Source organism: Arachis hypogaea, chromosome 5 (genome assembly GCF_003086295.3).
Source record: "Arachis hypogaea cultivar Tifrunner chromosome 5, arahy.Tifrunner.gnm2.J5K5, whole genome shotgun sequence".
Classification (NCBI taxonomy): Eukaryota; Viridiplantae; Streptophyta; class Magnoliopsida; order Fabales; family Fabaceae; genus Arachis; species Arachis hypogaea.
Genome location: NC_092040.1, coordinates 101,465,502 through 101,475,333, shown reverse-complemented (window position 1 = coordinate 101,475,333; position 9,832 = coordinate 101,465,502). Strand labels below are relative to the sequence as shown.

The following is a 9,832-nucleotide window of genomic DNA, read 5'->3' as shown; positions in this document are numbered from 1 at the left end:
GGCTTGCTATTGCTAAACCTGTTTCTTCCACCATTATTATTGTTGAAACCTTGTTGAGGTCTCTGTTGATCCTTCCATGAGAGATTTGGATGATTTCTCCATGAAGGATTATAGGTGTTTCCATAGGGTTCTCCCATGTAATTCACCTCTTCTATTGAAGGGTTCTCAGGATCATAAGCTTCTTCTTCAGATGAAGCTTCCTTAGTACTGCTTGGTGCATTTTGCATTCCAGATAGACTTTGAGAAATCATATTGACTTGTTGAGTCAATATTTTGTTCTGAGCCAATATGGCATTCAGAGTGTCAATCTCAAGAACTCCTTTCTTCTGACTAGTCCCATTATTCACAGGATTTCTTTCAGAAGTGTACATGAATTGGTTATTTGCAACCATTTCAATCAGCTCTTGAGCTTCTGTAGGCGTCTTCTTCAGATGAAGAGAGCCTCCAGCAGAGCTATCCAAAGACATTTTGGATATTTCAGAGAGACCATCATAGAAAATACCTATGATGCTCCATTCAGAAAGCATATCAGAGGGACACTTTCTGATTAATTGTTTGTATCTTTCCCAAGCTTCATAGAGGGATTCTCCTTCCTTCTGTCTGAAGGTTTGGACTTCCACTCTAAGCTTACTCAATTTTTGAGGTGGAAAGAACTTTGCCAAGAAGGCATTGACTAGCTTTTCCCAAGAGTCCAGGGTTTCTTTAGGTTGAGAGTCCAACCATGTTCTAGCTCTGTCTCTTACAGCAAAAGGGAATAGCATAAGTCTGTAGACCTCAGGGTCAACCCCATTAGTCTTGACAGTATCACAGATTTGCAAGAATTCAGCTAAAAACTGATGAGGATCTTCCAATGGAAGTCCATGGAACTTGCAATTCTGTTGCATTAGAGAAACTAATTGAGGCTTAAGCTCAAAGTTGTTTGCTCCAATGGCAGGGATAGAGATGCTTCTCCCATAGAAGTCGGGAGTAGGTGCAGTAAAGTCACCCAGCACCTTCCTTGCATTGTTGGCATTGTTGTTGTTTTTGGCTGCCATGAGTTCTTCTTCTTTGAAGAATTCGGTTAGGTCCTCTACAGAGAATTGTGCCTTAGCTTCTCTTAGCTTTCTCTTCAAGGTCCTTTCAGGTTCAGGATCAGCCTCAACAAGAATGCTTTTGTCTCTGCTCCTGCTCATAAGAAAGAGAAGGGAACAAGGAAATGTGGAATCCTCTATGTCACAGTATAGAGATTCCTTGAGGTGTCAGAGGAAAAGAAAAATAGAAGGCAGAAGTAGAAAATTCGAACTTATCAAAGAAGATGGAGTTCGAATTTTGCATTTGGGAATAGTGTTAGTCCATAAAATAGAAGGATGTGAGAAGAAGGGAAGTAATTTTCGAAAATCAAGTAAAAGATTTTGAAAACATTTTTGAAAAACACTAATTGATTTTCGAAACTGAAAGTGGGAAAGAAGTAAAGTGATTTTTGAAAAAGATTTTGAAATTAGAAATCAAAAAGATTTGATTGAAAGTTATTTTGAAAAAATGTGGTTAAGAAGATATGATTAGTTTTAAAAAAAGATGTGATTGAGAAGATATGATTTAAAAAACATTTTGTTAAAAAGATTTGATTTTGAAAATTAAAAACTTGGCTAACAAGAAAAGATATGATTCAGACATTAAACCTCTCTCAACAGAAAAGGCAACATACTTGAAATGTTGAGTCAAATCATTAATTGATAGCAAGTATCTTTGAAAATAGAAAGAAATTGATTTTGAAAAAGATTTGATTGAAAAGATATGATTTGAAAAAGATTTGATTTTGAAAAACTTTGAAAACTTGAAAAAAATTTGCATTGAAAACAAAATCTTCCCTCTTGTGCCATCCTGGCGTTAAACGCCCAGAATGGTGCACATTCTGGCGTTTAACGCCCAAAACTATACCCTTTTGGGCGTTAAACGCCCAACCAGGCACCCTGGCTGGCGTTTAAACGCCAGTCTGTCCTTCTTCACTGGGCGTTTTGAACGCCCAGCTTTTTCTGTATAATTCCTCTGCTGTATGTTCTGAATCTTCAATTCTCTGTATTATTGACTTGAAAAGACACAAATTAAAAATATTTTTGGATTTTTAATAATAAAGAAAAATCAAAATGCAACAAGAATCAAATAATAATGCATGCAAGACACCAAACTTAGCAGTTTGTATACTACTGACACTAATGAGAATGCATATGAGACACATAAACACTCAAGTCAAGAGGAATTAAAGATCAGAGTAATGAAATCATCAAGAACATCTTGAAGATCACTAAGACATATGAATGAATGCAAGAAAAACAGAAACATGCAATTGACACCAAACTTAAAATGAGAATAGAGTCTCAACAGGAAAAATATTTTTGGTTTTTATGATTTTGTAAATTTTTTGTGCTTTTTCGAAAATTAAGTGGAAAAAGAAAATAAAGGCATCAAAATTCTTAATGAGAATCTCAGGAATCATGCAATGTTAGTCTAGAGCTTCAGTCTAAAGGAATTAGACATGGCTAGCCAAGCTTCAGCAGAATATTGCATTCAAGAGCTAAATTGATGAAGATCAATCAGATTTGGTGATGATAAGAACATCATCTTGAAACACTAGAATTCATTCTTAAGAACTCTGAAGAAAAACACCTAATCTAAGCAACAAGATGAACCGTCAGTTGTCCAAACTCAACAATCCCCGGCAACGGCGCCAAAAACTTGGTGCACAAAATTGTGATCAATACTTTTCACAAATCAAATAATCCCCGGTAATGAATCCAAAAACTTGGTGTTCAATACCATGGCATAAACACAACTTCGCACAACTAACCAGCAAGTGTACTGGGTCGTCCAAGTAATAAACCTTACGCGAGTAAGGGTCAATCCCACAGAGATTGTTGGTATGAAGCAAGCTATGGTCACCTTGTAAATCTCAGTCAGGCAAACTCAAATGGATATAGGTGATGTATGAAAACATAAAGATAAAGATAGAGATACTTATGCAATTCATTGGTGGGAATTTCAGATAAGCGAATGGAGATGCCTTCCCTTTCGTCTCTCTGCTTTCCTACTGTCTTCATCCAATTTTTCTTACTCCTTTCCATGGCAAGCTTAAGCAAGGGTTTCACCGTTGTCAGTGGCTACCTCCCATCCTCTCAGTGGAAATGTTCAACGCACCCTGTCACGGCACGGCTATCCATCTGTCGGTTCTCGATCAGGCCGGAATAGAATCCAGTGATTCTTTTGCGTCTGTCACTAACGCCCCGCCCTCAGGAGTTTGAAGCACGTCACAGTCATTCAATCATTGAATCCTACTCAGAATACCACAGACAAGGTTAGACCTTCCGGATTCTCTTGAATGCCGCCATCAGTTCTAGCCTATACCACGAAGATTCCGGTTAAAGAATCCAAGAGATATTCACCCAGTCGAAGGTAGAACGGAGGTGGTTGTCAGTCACACGTTCATAGGTGAGAATGATGATGAGTGTCACGGATCATCACATTCATCAAGTTGAAGAACAAGTGATATCTTAGAACAAGAACAAGCGGAATTGAATAGAAGAACAATAGTAATTGCATTAATACTCGAGGTACAGCAGAGCTCCACACCTTAATCTATGGTGTGTAGAAACTCCACCGTTGAAAATACATAAGAACAAGGTCTAGGCATGGCCGAATGGCCAGCCTCCCAATGATCTAAGATAGCATCAGAACAAGGATAACTACCCCGATAACTATCCAGATATTTCAATACAATAGTAAAAGGTCCTACTTATAGAGAACTAGTAGCCTAAGGTGTACAGAGATGAGTAAATGACATAAAAATCCACTTCCGGGCCCACTTGGTGTGTGCTTGGGCTGAGAAATGAAGCATTTTTGTGTAGAGACTCCTCTTGGAGTTAAACGCCAGCTTTGGTGCCAGTTTGGGCGTTTAACTCCCATTTTGGTGCCAGTTCCGGCGTTTAACGCTGGGATTTCTGAGGGTGACTTTGAACGCCGGTTTAGGCCATCAAATCTTGGGCAAAGTATGGACTATCATATATTGCTGGAAAGCCTAGGATGTCTACTTTCCAACGCCATTGAGAGAGCGCTAATTGGGCTTCTGTAGCTCCAGAAAATCCACTTCGAGTGCAGGGAGGTCAGAATCCAACAGCATCTGCAGTCCTTTTTAGTCTTTGAATCAGATTTTTGCTCAGGTCCCTCAATTTCAGCCAGAAAATACCTGAAATCACAGAAAAACACACAAACTCATAGTAAAGTCCAGAAAAGTGAATTTTAACTAAAAACTAATAAAAATATACTAAAAACTAACTAGATCATACTAAAAACATACTAAAAACAATGCCAAAAAGCGTACAAATTATCCGCTCATCAGCTATATCGGCCCATTTCCAGTGATCACAAAAATTGGTAAAGTTGAAGAATACAAGTTGCAGTTCCCGGCAACTGCTAAAATCCACCCAGTCTTCCCTGTGTCATTGCTTAAGAAGTGTACCGGCAAACCCCTAGAATCCAGCATCCCTTCACCGTTGTTGCTGGATGGCCAGGGCCTCGAATTGTAGCCTCAACTGGCCGTATGGTCAAGAAGGATAACCACTGGCATAAAGAGGTATTGATCAAGTGGCAAGCTTTGCCTGTGGAGGATGCTACTTGGGAAGTTTATGAAGATATGAAGCAGCTGCACCCCAACTTCGACCTTGAGGGTAAGGTCAATTTGAACGGGGGACTGTTGATAGAAGGAAAGAGAAATAGGGCAGCTGACATAACAACTCAACTAGCAATACGGAGGCAACAAACTTCCCGTAAATGACAACAAATATATAGGAAGAAAGGCACCAAGGGAATGTCATGGAAGTTATAAGCTGACCCTCTCACCCTCTGAAATTGCCCTTCTCTGTTAATTTTTACTATTGGCCATTTTTACTAATATCCCATTCTTCTCTGCTGCAGGAAGCTCTCCCTTCCTCAACTCTACTTCTCAATTCTGTTATCTGTTAGGTGAATTGGTTCATCTTTTTCTTTCCTAGTTGTTGAACCTTGTACTCCCTTCGTAATCCCTTCATTCAAATTAAGTGCCGAATTGCCTGCATAGTTATATCAGATATATATAAAAGAGATAAAGTGGGTATAAGAATAAGAGAGATATAATGGGTGCAGAAATGAGAGAGAGAGAGAGAGAGAGAGAGAGAAAAAGGGAGAGGAGGAAAAAACTTTTTAATTTTGGAAGAAAAGATTTGATTTTAATTACAATAAAAGAGTGACATGTGGTATATTTTAGTTATAAAATTAGTAATATATAATATAGTTATATTTTAATTTTAATTTTAGTTTAATTTAATTTTAATTGTAAATAGAGAATATTATGTTACACATTTTGATTGTCAAATTTATAATTAGTTATTGATAATGATATATAAAAGAGAAAATGTGGGTATAAGAATAACTGAATAAGAGAGGTATGATGGATAAAGGAACGAGAGAGATAGAGAGAGAAAAGGCGGTGGGGGGAGAGAACTCCTTAATTTTGGAGGAAATGATTTGATTTCAATTACAATGAGAGAGTGATATATGACACATTTTAGTTGAAAAATTAGTAATATATAATAGAATATATAATAGATAGATAAATAATACTGTACATTTAAATTTTTTTATTAACTAAGTCTAATTAAATTGATCGAATAGCAACAAAAATTAATTATGGATAATATTACTCCAAATCTTATTATTTAACTTAGTTCATAAAAAAAATTGAATGCATAACATTATTATTTTATTTATTTGTTCAAATAAGTGTTAGAGATTCAAATCTTACGCATGTAATAATTTATTGGTAAAATTTAGAGTATATACGCAAACAGGTCCTGAAAATTTTTGCATTAAACATTTTTGTCTTCAAAATTTTTTTATTACATTAAGGTCCTTGAATTTTATAAAAGTAAGACATATGAGTCCGTATCTTAGGTATATCTGTTATTTTTATTTGGATAACTAGGTACTAAAAAGTGTGACGTAGGGACTTATATGTCTTATTTTTGTAAAGTTCAAAAACCTCAACGTAATAATTTTTTTTGAAAACAAAAATATTTGATGCAAAATTTTTCAAGGACTTATTTGAGTTTATACTCTAAAATTTAAATTCTTAAATAAAATTTAAATTCGTAACAAATTAGTCTTTAATTCATCAAATTAAATAATATTATAATGTCATTCTTTACATAAACTTTTTGTATTGTATTATATATAAATTTATAAAAAAAAAGTGACATTATCAAAATAAAAAGACATTACCATTTTTGTATAAATGAGTTATAACTCAAATGGCATAGTCTCTCCATATTTACTTAAAAGTCGCAGATTCGAATCTCACTTCTAAATTTGGAAAAAATATAATATATAAGTAAATAAATAGATAGATTAATTCAAATAACATTGTTTAATACAAATTTATAAAAGGATGTGTTATTTATGCATAAAAATTGAAGTAAAAAAAACATGATTAGGAACATACAGTAGGATAAAGATTCATAAGAAAATTAGTTGTAAAGTTACTCGATGATCAAAGACTTAGTATTCCAAAAACATTTTTACATTTATAAATAAAGCTAGTGTATTGTATTTATTTTTTCAAAATATTGCAAATAGAAAATTTTAATAAAAAAATATATTATTTTAAGTCCTTTATGCATTGAATATACTAAAATAGTCAAAATCCTCTACTTTTATTCTTTTTACTGATATCCTTAAGCCTTAAAGCACCATTTAATTAAATCTACCATTTAAATATCTCAAATGGAAGTTTATCTTTTAAAAACATGTTTTGGAACGCTCAACAAGTACCAAACTACCAATTATCCCTATTTCTCTTTACCATATGTGCAATTATTATTCTGACATATTATTTGCTTTTATACCTAAATAACAGAAATTTTGCCTTAATTTGCTTGAGATATTACACTTGGAATTAGGCATTTCAAAATGTACATAATGCTCACAGTTTGAGCAAGCCTAGCAATCTTGTGCACCAAGGAAATTATGTAATAGGAGAATTCCTCTTCAAATACATGCAGAAGTAAGCATTTTCTGCTAATGTTTTGCATTGAGAAGAAACTAATGAACTAGGACCATCCCTACATCTGTTTCACAATAAAGAATTGAGTACTACTATACTATACATTCTGTTTACAAGACTTAATAAGTAGTAATACAAAAATGGTAGTTCATGATTAATGACAATGGAATCCTATATTAAAGATTCTTGTACCAAAAAGAGTGTAGAATTTCTATGCAGTCTTTCCAAGTCATTGTCGGTTGAAACGAAAAACTGTCTTTGAGAAAAAAGGGGCATATTAAGGCCTCTGAATGCATGAGGGTTAGATCAAAATCATGATTCAAGGAGAGAAATGCATAATTGGCTCCAGCGGAAAATGGAATAATACCAACATAACAAGGAGAGGAATACATGCAAAAAGTTCTATTTGAATAATGTGTCAGGAACCAACTTTTTTCTGTTAACTTTTTTAAAAGGGAAAGTATGAGGAGCCAATGAAATATTTATACAATGTGTACAATTGAGGTTTATGGAGTATTAGAGATATAATCATTAGTGTTACATTTTTCTAACAGTTGAAGCTTTTGGAATGAGTGTTATCATAACATGGTATTAAAGCGTTAGATTTAAAAGGTCAAGAGTTCGATTCTTGGTGAACCCAAAAATTAAACTAATTTTTTGAGAAGATGTTTATTATCCCTTGTACTCGGATGGTTATTCTAAATAGTATAGGGGATGTTCATTTCATAACTCAATAGCTGATGGAAAAATGTAACACTAATAATTATATCTCTAATACTCCATATTCATACTACAATTTCACTTGGTAGAACACAAATGGTGATCACCTTTTGGATATTCTAATGATTACGAAATCTTGGCAAGAGCCATTTTCCATTATATCCTAAACAAGTAGTAAATTTTCAAAAGATGTAGAAATGAAGAAACGTGACTGGATTTGCCAAAAGTGAGTCATATTAGCTGATGCAGACATTTCTTCAGGGAATTTATAGGTTTTCTCCATTTTCACATGAAATTTTGAAGACATTCTTAATTGTTAAGATTCAAGCAGAAGTGATCCTTCTTTGTTCATAAACACATTAGTGCTGAATTCAAGCAAGTGATCTATCTCGTATTTTATATATATTAAAACAATGTCATCTCTTTTGAAAATCTGTTGTCAGATGATTACCTATTTCACCTGTCTAATTAGGTTTCTCTCAAGCAAATTGCTTTAAGAGATGGTGCTCATTCTGAAGAAGCAGAAGTAGTTTAGGCCTGTAGATACTTGTCTATACCCTTGTTAATTATGCATTTATGTAGCATGAATATATATAAAGAGCTTCCAAAATCTTCTTGGTGCATATTTCCATGACTTTTGACGTCTACAATTTACATATTGGCCACTTAAAATTCATTTGTAAAAGTTGATTCTCTCATTTTTGTAAACTTCTCTAGGAATAGACAATGCTTAAATTGTAATGAAGATAATAAGCCAAAGGATGTTGATCTGCCTACTAATCAAATGAGTAAAGGAGACTGGATATGTCCGGAGTAAGTCCTCCAGCTGTTTTACTTGCTTACTAGCTTTTCGATTTCCATTTGTTTGTAAAGGTTCCTTTTGAAAGCACTATAAGTTTGGTCCATATCAATAGAATTATGTGAATTACACTGTTCTATGATTTTTCTTCTCTTACTTTCGTACTTGACCATATGCAATTATGCATGGCAAACTGTATTCTCGTTGGTTTTGCCGCAGATGCAGTGTTATGAATTTTTCCAGAAATGTTCAGTGTCTAAAATGTAAGACAGCAGGGGATGAAGTTGAAATGAAAAAAGGAGATTGGAAATGTCCACAGTGAGTCTCCTAATAATGGGGAAACATGCAGCTTAGATGTCAAAAGATATCATCCATGAAGCTTGTTCATTTGATATACTAGACCAATCACTAGAATACATACACACAACCTCATGTTATGTAAATATTTTAGTATACAGTAGAGTTGTGTGTTTCTATAAGCTCTGCAGATCCTCTATTGTTGTGCTGTCTAGTTTGTTATATGCATTTTTTTTTTTTTTTTGCTGCCTTTGTTTTATGATGTTGGGACTTGGGATGGCGGTTTTGTCCTTTTGAGCTTGTGGATGAATGGATTGTTGTATATATTATTGTTTTGATTGATAAAACTATGCGCTGCATGTGCCTACTATGGCACTTGGTGTCATACTAGCTACCAGCATTGCTAATCTGTAATCCCACAGCTCCCATTCGCAAGCATCCTTTAAGTTAAAGCTAAAAGGAGCTTTGGCTTGAGTATCAGCAAAAGCTGGATTCATAGCACTAACATACTAGAACCAATTCCTGGATGTTGACTTGCAAGCAATAATTTCAAGAATTTTCTTGTCAAATAAACAACAGTTCACGGTGGCTAATGATAAATGTCAACAGTCCTGGGAATTTGTTAGATACTCCACCTATAAGGATAAAGAAAAGCAAGTTGCACAGTTTAGGAATAGCAGGGAAACCATAACAAAATTATTAACAATTGTCAAAATCAAAAGTGCAAACTTAGTTGAATAAAATTGAGATAGTCAAAAACTTAGTGATAGTGAGGTCATGGCATTGCCAAAGTCCTCTGCCCCAGCATATAGAAAATTTATATAACTATTCTACATATTCAATAACAATAGAAATGTAACTTTAATTTGAGATGTATTTGATCTTCTTTTATCTATTCAATAAGCCTCTAGCAATTATTTTACCAAGGAATTTTCTGCCGTAACATTCTC

General features: G+C 34.3%; 1 non-coding gene across 1 annotated transcript; it reads left to right on the top strand.

Annotated features, from left to right (window-relative positions):
* Positions 1-521: 521 nt before the first annotated feature.
* On the top strand, positions 522-629 carry LOC112804293 (small nucleolar RNA R71). Its single transcript, XR_003202907.1, has one exon. It is a non-coding gene; the product is annotated as a small nucleolar RNA R71 (small nucleolar RNA).
* The last annotated feature ends 9,203 nt before the right edge of the window (positions 630-9,832 follow it).